Genomic DNA, 11,737 nt, shown 5'->3' on the forward strand with positions numbered 1-11,737 from the left:
AAAATAAGACAAAAACAGAGAGGGAAGCAAATCATAAGCAACTCTTAAATACAGAGAACAGAGGGTTACTGGAGGGGTGCTGTGTAGGGAATGGGCTAAATGAATGATGGGCACTACAGAGGGCACTTGGGATGAGCACTGGGTGTTGTATGTAAATGATGAATCACTAAATTCTACTTCTGAAACGACTACACTATATGTTAACTAGTTTAGATGTAATAAAATATAAAATAAAGTAAAATGAAATGAAATGAAATGAAGCAAAACAAAACAAAACAAAATGAAACAAAATAAAATAAAATAAAATAAAATAAAATAAAATAAAAAGAGCCCATAATATCCTTATTGACTCCAAATGACACACTTATCCAATATTATGATAAACATAGGCTACTCCTGGGCTTTGTATCCTAATCTCTTGATCTCTCATTTTATTTTTTTAACTTCTTTTAATGTTTAATTTATTTTTGAGAGAGAGAGAGAGCACGCACGCGAGTGTGAGTGGGGAAGGGGCAGAGAAAGAGAGGGAGAAACAGAGTCCAAAGCAGGCTCTAGGCTCTGAGCCGTCAGCAGAGAGCGCAACGTGGTGCTCGAACTCACAAACCACAAGATCATGACCTAAACTGAAGTCGGACGCTTAACTGACTGAGCCACCCAAGTGCCTCTCTGTCATTTTATTTTTTAGCATTCTGTTTTAATTACCTAGTACCATTCTCTCTGTTCTCCTGAATTCACATGTTTATTTCTTATTTTTTATGGTCATTTCATGTAAGGAGATATTTTGAATATGAGCATATTTCAGTAAAAAATTATTCTAATGTAGAAAATTATGTATAGTTTTGCAATGTTGACAACTCTTGCCTATACAAAAGGAGAGCTAGAGTCATAGGACTAATCTAGTATTAAACTACTCTTACTAATCAATAATATTTCTTAAATCTCATTTAAAGAAAATACAAATTATATGAATAACAATTTCACAAAAAATGAAAACAAGATGGGAATAAATTTAGAAACGGTCGGATCATTCACACACATACACACACAAAAAAATATATACTATCAAACAGCAACAATGCCCATTTTCCAAACTGCCAAAATGATACCAGACAAAATATTTTATAAGATCTTATGTTAGTGAAGCTATGACAGAATAGGTATTGTCATTTTTATAGATGGAAATGTCTATTTTTGGAAAGCAATTTAGAAGTATAGATACAAAAATTCATATTGCAAATCAACACATCCACAAGCCCACTATAAGGAAATACCCAACAGCTTTCTCAAAGATAAAAATATTTGAAAATTCAACTGACAATGTTAATATCAAGACGTAGGAGACAGATCTAGTAAACTACTATAAAGCTGTACAATGGAGTATTATGCAAGGGATTAAGAAAAATATGGTAAATTGACATGAAATGGCACAAAAAGCTGATTGTAATAAGTGACCAGTAAACATAAAATGAAGGACCAATCACAGAATGGTAGGTTAAGAATGATTCTATTGTATAAATTAAGTTATTTATAAGCCATGTTTCTATCATACAAAACTGACTAATTGTGGGAAAGGGAAGCAATAATCATAAAGACTGACTTTTTTTTCACCATTATTCATATAATGTACCTTCTGTATCTTTCTCTGTGTGCCATTATCTTATCATGTACTGAAACATTATTACCACTTTTTCAATAGACCATTTAAAATTGTGAAGTATTTAAATAAAAGATGTCAAGCAGTGTGGTAAAACTAGTAACCTTTTGTGTTATGGTTAGATTTCGATTTCTATACTTATTCAAATATAAAAGCTATTACCAAATGGCTTTTAAAATTCAAAACAGAATAATACAGCCTAATAAATTGATGCTTTTATAACTTTATGTCTTAATATTCTTAATGCTAAAAAGGCATAAAATTAAAGTATTTTGTGTCATAAATGTAAAGTAATTGTTAGTACTAATGTAATAATAGTATTTATAATATCCAACATTTTTTAAGTTGTCAAGGGCTTGTACTGTACATTATTATCTTATTTGAGCTTCATAACAGCCCTATAAATTATAGATGAATATAATAAAATTTTAATGGAAATTACCCCCAAATCCCCTATATTCCACAAATATAAACATCTTAGGGACGAAATGTTGCATTTTAAAATGCATTGTAAATATTAGCTGAAACACAGATTTCAAAAATGTACCAATCTTACAATTTACCTCACTAAAGAGCCGGACGAATAAAAGGACCACATTAGCATCTCCTATGTACAACAGTAAATTGTTTATCCGCATTGAAAACCAATGCTTGGGGGAAAATAAATAAATAAAACCAATGCTTGGAATTGTTTTCGTAACTACTAGTTTGCTCCACATGCAGAGAATTGCATAAACTCGGGTAAAAACGAAATTCCCTTCTTCCTCACTGCAGCCATGTCTGAGGCTGCTGCCAGCCATAGTTTCCACCTGGAGCACCACACAAGTCTGACTCTCTGATGCCATCATGAAATTTATTTACTTTTCTTCCGCTCTTCGTACACACCCTTTCAGTGAGGTTTAATTTTCTCCTTTTCTGGATGAATCCTCAAGCAGAGCCCATAACTTTTCCAGCCATTATCTGCTTTATAAAAGCCTCCTGTCACATTAATGGCTCCAATGGATGCAAATGATCCATTTCAGTAACTGTTGTGTTCAGGCAGAGTAATAACCAAACTCCACATTTTTCTAAAATGCACAATTACTCCCTCCTTCTCCTTGGGTCTGCTGAAGGCAGAAGGGGATGGGGGGGGGGCTCTTTGACACTTCTCTTTCTTCTTCTCCTCCTTCTCCCTCTTCCTCCTTCAAGCTAGAAGAAGCAAGGGGTCAGGAGAGTCTTACTTCTGTCTACTGTGAGAATATGGTAAGTTGTCCATGGATTCCCTCCCACTTCCTGGGAAATATGTCTCCTATCTAGGCGTTCTGGTCCCTCCAACATACTTCATGTCACTCCAAATGACTATTGAATGGGAAATATAGTATATGTTTCCTTCTAATTTGTCAATGTGAAACACTGGGGAGAAGCATAAGAGTGAACATGGCTGGTGATGTCAGTGCCTAGACAAGGAAGGGGAATCTCTAAACACATAAACCAAATGCAACTGTTTGGGAGAATCATTTTCACATATGATTACACCTAAGCCAGCATGTGTGCTTGAACTCTGAAAGTTTTTGTAAAAATTTAGTATCCAATTTAATCTTATACTACTTCTCAAACACCCATCCTCTTATTTTAATCTTGACTATAATTACATTTATGTGTCTATACTTAAAGATATGTGTATATTAAAGATATGTGATGTCTTTAGGCTTTTTAAAACTAACTTAACTTTGTTTTTTGCATTGGGTGGTACATAAGAAATTTTTTTAAATATTCTCTGGATCAGGAAAGATCCAAGAGTAAATTATTTTAATGATATTTCTCTTATGTATGCATAGATTTAGTTTATCAGGAGGATGATAACAATTAGCAAAAGAGGCAATTTGTCAGGTGAGGAATCTTCAAGTCATAGTTAGTTGACACTATCACTTTGTATTAAAATGTTGGTGAAATTTGCCACTTCAAATAAAAGAAATTCAAGTTTCATATGTATTAACAAAACTAATATAAGGATGCATAAAACGATGCTCACTTTTACATCCCTAACAACCACCTAACTCTATGTTATCTCATCAGGAAATTCACTATCCACCTGCTATAATCAAAATCTATGTTTTTGAAATTGATACATATCTTGTCCTATTCCTTGCAGGGGAAAACAGAGATGCGTATCTTATCATTCATTTAATGCCTTAGGGAGATAAATGTACGTTTCTACTACAATTTGGGTGTCACAGAACAAGTATAAATATTTGAATTTAGGATTTCTACATTTTAAGAGATAAGATTTTCTACCTGATGGTCTCACAACCAGTGGGAAGCAATTCCCTTATTACTGTTTATCACCATTGGCAAAAATTGTGGAAATCTCAGCATTCTGTTGTACTTTGTTTCTTGGGAAAAAAAAAACAAACAAATCATTTTAAGAGCTAGGGATCATAATGCAGTTATGAATGAGGAATTATTTAATATTAATCACAATTTGGAAAACCTATAATGTCTTTTTATATTTTTGCAGCCATACAAGAGATTATTTGGCAAATTTATTTGTACTGTACAAGTTTGTCTTATTTGTACAAATTTGTACCTGTTCTACTCCATTCAAGCTGTATATTAGGTACTCAGGACCCAAATATGGGGGGCAAGATTGGCCTCTACCTTCTAGGACTTTATAGAATGGAGATAGAAAGTATAGGCACACTGACCAAAATTATTATGCAATGTATTCTTGCTATATTAAAGTTATATGCCAGATGCAGGAAGAACTTAAGGCAGATTGCTGATTGTTATCTGAGAGAATCCAAGATGTATTTAAGGAGCAGAGGAGCCTTGAGCTAAGACTGACAGGATGAAGAGGCACTTGGGTGACAATCAGCAGCCGACATGACAGATGAAAGGAGTATCAGGTATGAAAGCATGAGTTTGACAAGGTCTGTGAACACTAAGTAATTCAGAAGGGGAAAATGGAACGCTGAATCAGTTGAGATAAAACATTTAAGGAAGCCTCACGCTAAGAAAAAATTTGATATATTTTGCAAAACATCAGATTATTCTCTAATTAAGTTTTCCAAAATTATATTTCCATTCTTAGTTGACCAGTCAGATATCTGTGTTGGAGAGATCATCTTGGAGATGATATCGAGCATGGACTAGAGAAATATAAGCATAGGGAAAGAAAGATAATTTAAAATTTTTTAGTGTTTTTTAAATTTATTTTTTAGGAAGAGAGAGCATGAGCAGAGCAGAGAGAGGGGGAGACACAGAATCCGAAGCGGGCTCCAGGCTCTGAGCTGTCAGCACAGAGCCCGACAAAGGGCTTAAACTCATGAACCATGAAATCATGACCTGAGCCAAAGTTGGATACTTAACCAACTAAGCCACCCAGGCGCCCTGAGAAAAAGAAGATAATTAAGGAGAGCAATACAATTAATCAACTGAGAAGAATAAAGGAAGAGAATTAGGGTAGGTAGGTACAGTGAGGATGAAGAGGAGGGGACCAAGAAGAGAGATTTTTAAGACTGAGAAAGTGCCAAGTTACTGACTCTGGAAGGTAACGAAGAGGAGAAATCTAGGATCAAGTTCTTCTGGTGAGGAAGAACTAATGAAAGGACAATGTTAACAAGATTAGAAATATAAAATGGATATAAGTTTGGTTTGAGTTTTAGTGAGAGTTTGAGGGAAAGAAAGTTATACTGAATTGGAAGTTCCTATGAAAAGCTTTATGGATTTTCCCATTGTGGAATAAAAAATATTTTTAAGTCTATTTTTCTCTCTGTTTTACATTATTGGAGATTTTCATGAAATTACTACGGATGATTAAATAAGGTTGGTGTCAAATGTTAATATTTAAATCACAGATATTAAGGTAATTGAACCAGAAGCTGTCTTAGAACTACATAGTTTAAAGAAAATGTAAAGTAGTGATTCCCTATGCCTTGAAAAAGACTATTAATTCCAAGATGACCTTTGTAGTATCATTCTCCAAGGCTTTGCTTCTCAAATATTTTTGAACAAGGCTCCCCTAATGTACCTTTTCACACTTTCCACTGGAGTCAAAGGTGGGTAAAAGTGAGAAAATTCAGTGATAATAAGAGTGTCACCCCTTCCACCAAATTATACCAAGCTGGAAGGAAATGGACACAGACCCTGGAGTGTAGTAGGATGGACAACAGTGTGCTTACCAAAACTCATCTTAAGCAGAATATTGGATGTAGCTGAAAGGAAGATATTGATAAATCATGTAGCGTCAGAGTGGAGGTTAATGAGAATCCCATGGACTATTCTTGAACAATAACAGATGGACACTAAACGGTCTTTCGAGAAAGATGAGTCCCATTATATTCAAGTTCTTTCTTGAAAGAAAGCATGCAACTTCTCAGACAGAACTAATTTCTTAGTTACAATATAGGAAACCATTGATTCTATCTCCATGGGTCCTGCCATTCTGCCTTGGCCTCAGCCTCTAGGACAAAAACAGTCTAACTTGTGTTTAGAAGGATGGCATCTTACCTGGCTTGCGTGAAGCACCCAATTATTAATATTCCTGAAGCGCCCATACATTTAATCCCCTTAGTCCAAAAATATTAATTTAAAATATTCTTATTTCCTACCCCCACAAAAAAAGCCTTTAAAGGGCTCAAAGAGAGGCTCGAGGAAGATGGCGGCGTAGGAGGACTCTGGGCTCACCGGGCGTCCTGCTGATCACTTAGATTCCACCTACACCTGCCTAAATAATCCAGAAAACCGCCAGAGGATTAGCAGAACGGAGTCTCCGGAGCCAAGCGCAGACGAGAGGCCCACGGAAGAGGGTAGGAAGGGCGGAGAGGCAGTGCATGCTACATGGACTGGCGGGAGGGAGCCGGGGTGGAGCGGCAGCCTGCTGGCCAAGCAGAGCCCCCGAGTCTGGCTGGCAAAAGCGGAGGGGCCAGACGGAGTGTGTTCCGACAGCAAGTGGGACTTAGCATTTGGGAGGTCATAAGTTAACAGCTCTGCTCGTGAAGCAGGAAGGCTGGAGGACAAAGGGAGGGAGAGTTGCTGAGCCCCGGGACGACAGAGCTCAGTTTGGCGGGGAACAAAGGTGCTAGCCAGCGCCATCTCCCTTGCCCAACCCCAGCCAAAATCCCAAAGGGAACCAGTTCCTGCCAGGGAACTTGCTTGCTTGGCACAAACACCCAACACTGTGCTTCTGCAGAGCCACCCCTCCGGAAGCAGGTATGACTCCCTCCCTCTGCCACAGGGCCCCTCCTGAAGTGGATCACGGAAGGAGAAGTGAGCGAAGCCTGCCCCTCCCGCCCCCGTGCACCTTGCCTACCCACCCCAGCTAATACGCCAGATCCCCAGCACCACAAGCCTGGCAGTATGCAAGTAGCCCAGACGGGCCATGCCACCCCACAGTGAATCCTGCCCCTGGGAGAGGGGAAGAGAAGGCACACACCAGTCTGACTGTGGCCCCAGTGGTGGGCTGGGGGCAGACATCAGGTCTGACTACGACCCCGCCCACCAACTCCAGTTATACACCACAGCACAGGGGAAGTGCCCTGCAAGTCCGCACTACTCCAGGGACTATCCATAATGACCAAACGGAAGAATTCCCCTCAAAAGAATCTCCAGGAAATAACAACAGCTAATGAACTGATCAAAAAGGATTTAAATAATATAACAGAAAATGAATTTAGAATAATAGTCATAAAATTAATTGCTGGGCTTGAAAACAGTACAGAGGACAGCAGAGAATCTATTGCTACAGAGATCAAGGGACTAAGGAACAGTCAGGAGGAGCTGAAAAACGCTTTAAATGAGATACAAAAAAAAAAATGGAAATGACCACGGCTCGGATTGAAGAGGCAGAGGAGAGAATAGGTGAACTAGAAGATAAAATTATGGAAAAAGAGGAAGCTGAGAAAAAGAGAGAGAAAAAAATCCAGGAGAATGAGGGGAAAATTAGAGAACTAAGTGATACACTAAAAACAAATAATATACGCATAATTGGTATCCCAGAGGAGGAAGAGAGAGGGAAAGGTGCTGAAGGGGTACTTGAAGAAATAATAGCTGAGAACTTCCCTGAACTGGGGAAGGAAAAAGGCATTGAAATCCAAGAGGCACAGAGAACTCCCTTCAGACGTAACTTGAGTTGATCCTCTGCACGACATATCATAGTGAAACTGGCAAAATACAAGGATAAAGAGAAAATTCTGAAAGCAGCAAGGGGTAAACGTGCCCTCACATATAAAGGGAGACCTATAAGACTCGTGACTGATCTCTCTTTTGAAACTTGGCAGGCCAGAAAGGATTGGCACGAGATTTTCAGTATGCTACACAGCAAAAATATGCAGCCGAGAATCCTTTATCCAGCAAGTCTGTCATTTAGAATAGAAGGAGAGATAAAGGTCTTCCCAAACAAACAAAAACTGAAGGAATTTGTCACCACTAAACCAGCCCTACAAGAGATCCTAAGGGGGGTCCTGTGAGACAAAGTACCAGGGACATCGCTACAAGCATAAAACATACAGACATCACATTGACTCTAAACCGTATCTTTCTATAATAACACTGAATGTAAATGGATTAAATGCGCCAACCAAAAGACACAGGGTATCAGAATGGATAAAAAAACAAGACCCATCTATTTGCTGTCTACAAGAGACTCATTTTAGACCTGAGGACACCTTTAGATTGAGAGTGAGGGGATGGAGAACTATTTATCATGCTACTGGAAGCCAAAAGAAAGCTGGAGTAGCCATACTTATATCAGACAAACTAGACTTTAAATTAAAGGCTGTAACAAGAGATGAAGAAGGACATTATATAATAATTACAGGGTCTATCCATCAGGAAGAGCTAACAATTATAAATGTCTATGCGCCAAATACCAGAGCCCCCAAATATATAAAACAATTACTCATAAACATAAGCAACCTTATTGATAAGAATGTGGTAATTGCAGGGGACTTTAACACCCCACTTACATAAATGGATAGATCATCTAGACACATGGTCAATAAAGAAACAAGGGCCCTGAATGAGACATTGGATCAGATGGACTTGACAGATATATTTAGAACTCTGCATCCCAAAGCAACAGAATATACTTTCTTCTCGAGTGCACATGGAACATTCTCCAAGATAGATCATATACTGGGTCACAAAACAGCCCTTCATAAGTTTACCAGAATTGAAATTATACCATGCATACTTTCAGACCACAATGCTATGAAGCTTGAAATCAACCACAGGAAAAAGTCTGGAAAACTTCCAAAAGCATGAAGGTTACAGCACACCCTACTAACGAATGAGTGGGTCAACCAGGCAATTAGAGAAGAAATTAAAAAATATATGGAAACAAACAAAAATGAAAATACAACAATCCAAACGCTTTGGGACGCAGCAAAGGCAGTCCTGAGAGGAAAATACATTGCAATCCAGGCCTATCTCAAGAAACAAGAAAAATCCCAAATACAAAATCTAACAGCACACCTAAAGGAAATAGAAGCAGAACAGCAAAGGCAGCCTAAACCCAGCAGAAGAAGAGAAATAATAAAGATCAGAGCAGAAATAAACAATATAGAGTCTAAAAAAACTGTAGAGCAGATCAACGAAACCAAGAGTTGGTTTTTTGAAAAAATAAACAAAATTGACAAACCTCTAGCCAGGCTTCTCAAAAAGAAAAGGGAGATGACCCAAATAGATAATATCATGAATGAAAATGGAATTATTACAACCAATCCCTCAGAGATACAAACAATTATCAGGGAATACTATGAAAAATTATATGCCAACAAATTGGACAACCTGGAAGAAACGGACAAATTCCTAAACACCCACACTCTTCCAAAACTCAATCAGGAGGAAATAGAAAGCTTGAACAGACCCATAACCAGCGAAGAAATTGAATCGGTTCTCAAAAATCTCCCAACAAATAAGAGTCCAGGACCAGATGGCTTCCCAGGAAAGTTCTACCAGACGTTTAAAGCAGAGGTAATACCTATCCTTCTCAAGCTATTCCAAGAAATAAAAAGGGAAGAAAAACTTCCAGACTCATTCTATGAAGCCAGTATTACTTTGATTCCTAAACCAGACAGAGACCCAGTAAAAAAAGAGAACTACAGGCCAATATCCCTGATGAATATGGATGCAAAAATTCTCAATAAGACTAGCAAATCGAATTCAACGGCATATAAAAAGAATTATTCACCATGATCAAGTGGGACTCATTCCTGGGATGCAGGGCTGGTTCAACATTTGCAAATCAATCAACGTGATACATCACATTAACAAAAAAAAAGAGAAGAACCATATGATCCTGTCAATCGATGCAGAAAAGGCCTTTGACAAAATCCAGCACTCTTTCTTAATAAAAACCCTTGAGAAAGTCGGGATAGAAGGAACATACTTAAAGATCATAAAAGCCATTTATGAAAAGCCCACGGCTAACATCATCCTCAATGGAGAAAAACTGAGAGCTTTTTCCCTGAGATCAGGAACACGACAGGGATGCCCACTCTCACCGCTGTTGTTTAACATAGTGCTGGAAGTTCTAGCATCAGCAATCAGACAAAAAAGGAAATCAAAGGCATCAAAATTGGCAAAGATGAAGTCAAGCTTTCACTTTTTGCAGATGACATGATATTATACATGGCAAATCCGATAGACTCCACCAAAAGTCTGCTAGAACTGATACATGAATTCAGCAAAGTTGCAGGATACACAATCAATGTACAGAAATCAGTTGCATTCTTATACACTAACAATGAAGCAACAGAAAGACAAATAAAGAAACTGATCCCATTCACAATTGCACCAAGAAGCATAAAATACCTAGGAATAAATCTAACCAAAGATGTAAAAGATCTGTATGCTGAAAACTATAGAAAGCTTATGAAGGTAATTGAAGAAGATTTAAAGAAATGGAAAGACATTCCCTGCTCATGGATTGGAAGAATAAATATTGTCAAAATGTCAATACTACCCAAAGCTATCTACACATTCAATGCAATCCCAATCAAAATTGCACCAGCATTCTTCTCGAAACTAGAACAAGCAATCCTAAAATTCATATGGAACCACAAAAGGCCCCGAATAGCCAAAGGAATTTTGAAGAAGAAGACCAAAGCAGGAGGCATCACAATCCCAGACTTTAGCCTCTACTACAAAGCTGTCATCATCAAGACAGCATGATATTGGCACAAAAACAGACACATAGACCAATGGAATAGAATAGAAACCCCAGAACTAGACCCACAAACGTATGGCCAACTCATCTTTGACAAAGCAGGAAAGAACATCCAATGGAAAAAAGACAGTCTCTTTAATAAATGGTGCTGGGAGAACTGGACAGCAACATGCAGAAGGTTGAAACTAGACCACTTTCTGACACCATTCACAAAAATAAACTCAAAATGGATAAAGGACCTGAATGTGAGACAGGAAACCATCAAAACCTTAGAGGAGAAAGCAGGAAAAGACCTCTCTGACCTCAGCCGTAGCAATCTCTTACTCGACACATCCCCAAAGGCAAGGGAATTAAAAGCAAAAGTGAATTACTGGGACCTTATGAAGATAAAAAGCTTCTGCACAGCAAAGGAAACAACCAACAAAACTAAAAGGCAACCAACGGAATGGGAAAAGATATTTGCAAATGACATATCGGACAAAGGGCTAGTACCCAAAATCTATAAAGAGCTCACCAAACTCCACACCCGAAAAACAAATAACCCAGTGAAGAAATGGGCAGAAAACATGAATAGACTCTTCTCTAAAGAAGACATCCGGGGGCGCCTGGGTGGCGCAGTCGGTTAAGCGTCCGACTTCAGCCAGGTCACGATCTCGCGGTCCGTGAGTTCGAGCCCCGCGTCGGGCTCTGGGCTGATGGCTCAGAGCCTGGAGCCTGTTTCCGATTCTGTGTCTCCCTCTCTCTCTGCCCCTCCCCCGTTCATGCTCTGTCTCTCTCTGTCCCAAAAATAAATAAACGTTGAAAAAAAAAAAAATTTAAGAAGACATCCGGATGGCCAACAGGCACATGAAAAGATGTTCAGCGTCGCTCCTTATCAGGGAAATACAAATCAAAACCACACTCAGGTATCACCTCACGCCAGTCAGAGTGGCCAA

Source organism: Leopardus geoffroyi, chromosome D3 (assembly GCF_018350155.1).
Source record: "Leopardus geoffroyi isolate Oge1 chromosome D3, O.geoffroyi_Oge1_pat1.0, whole genome shotgun sequence".
Classification (NCBI taxonomy): domain Eukaryota; kingdom Metazoa; phylum Chordata; class Mammalia; order Carnivora; family Felidae; genus Leopardus; species Leopardus geoffroyi.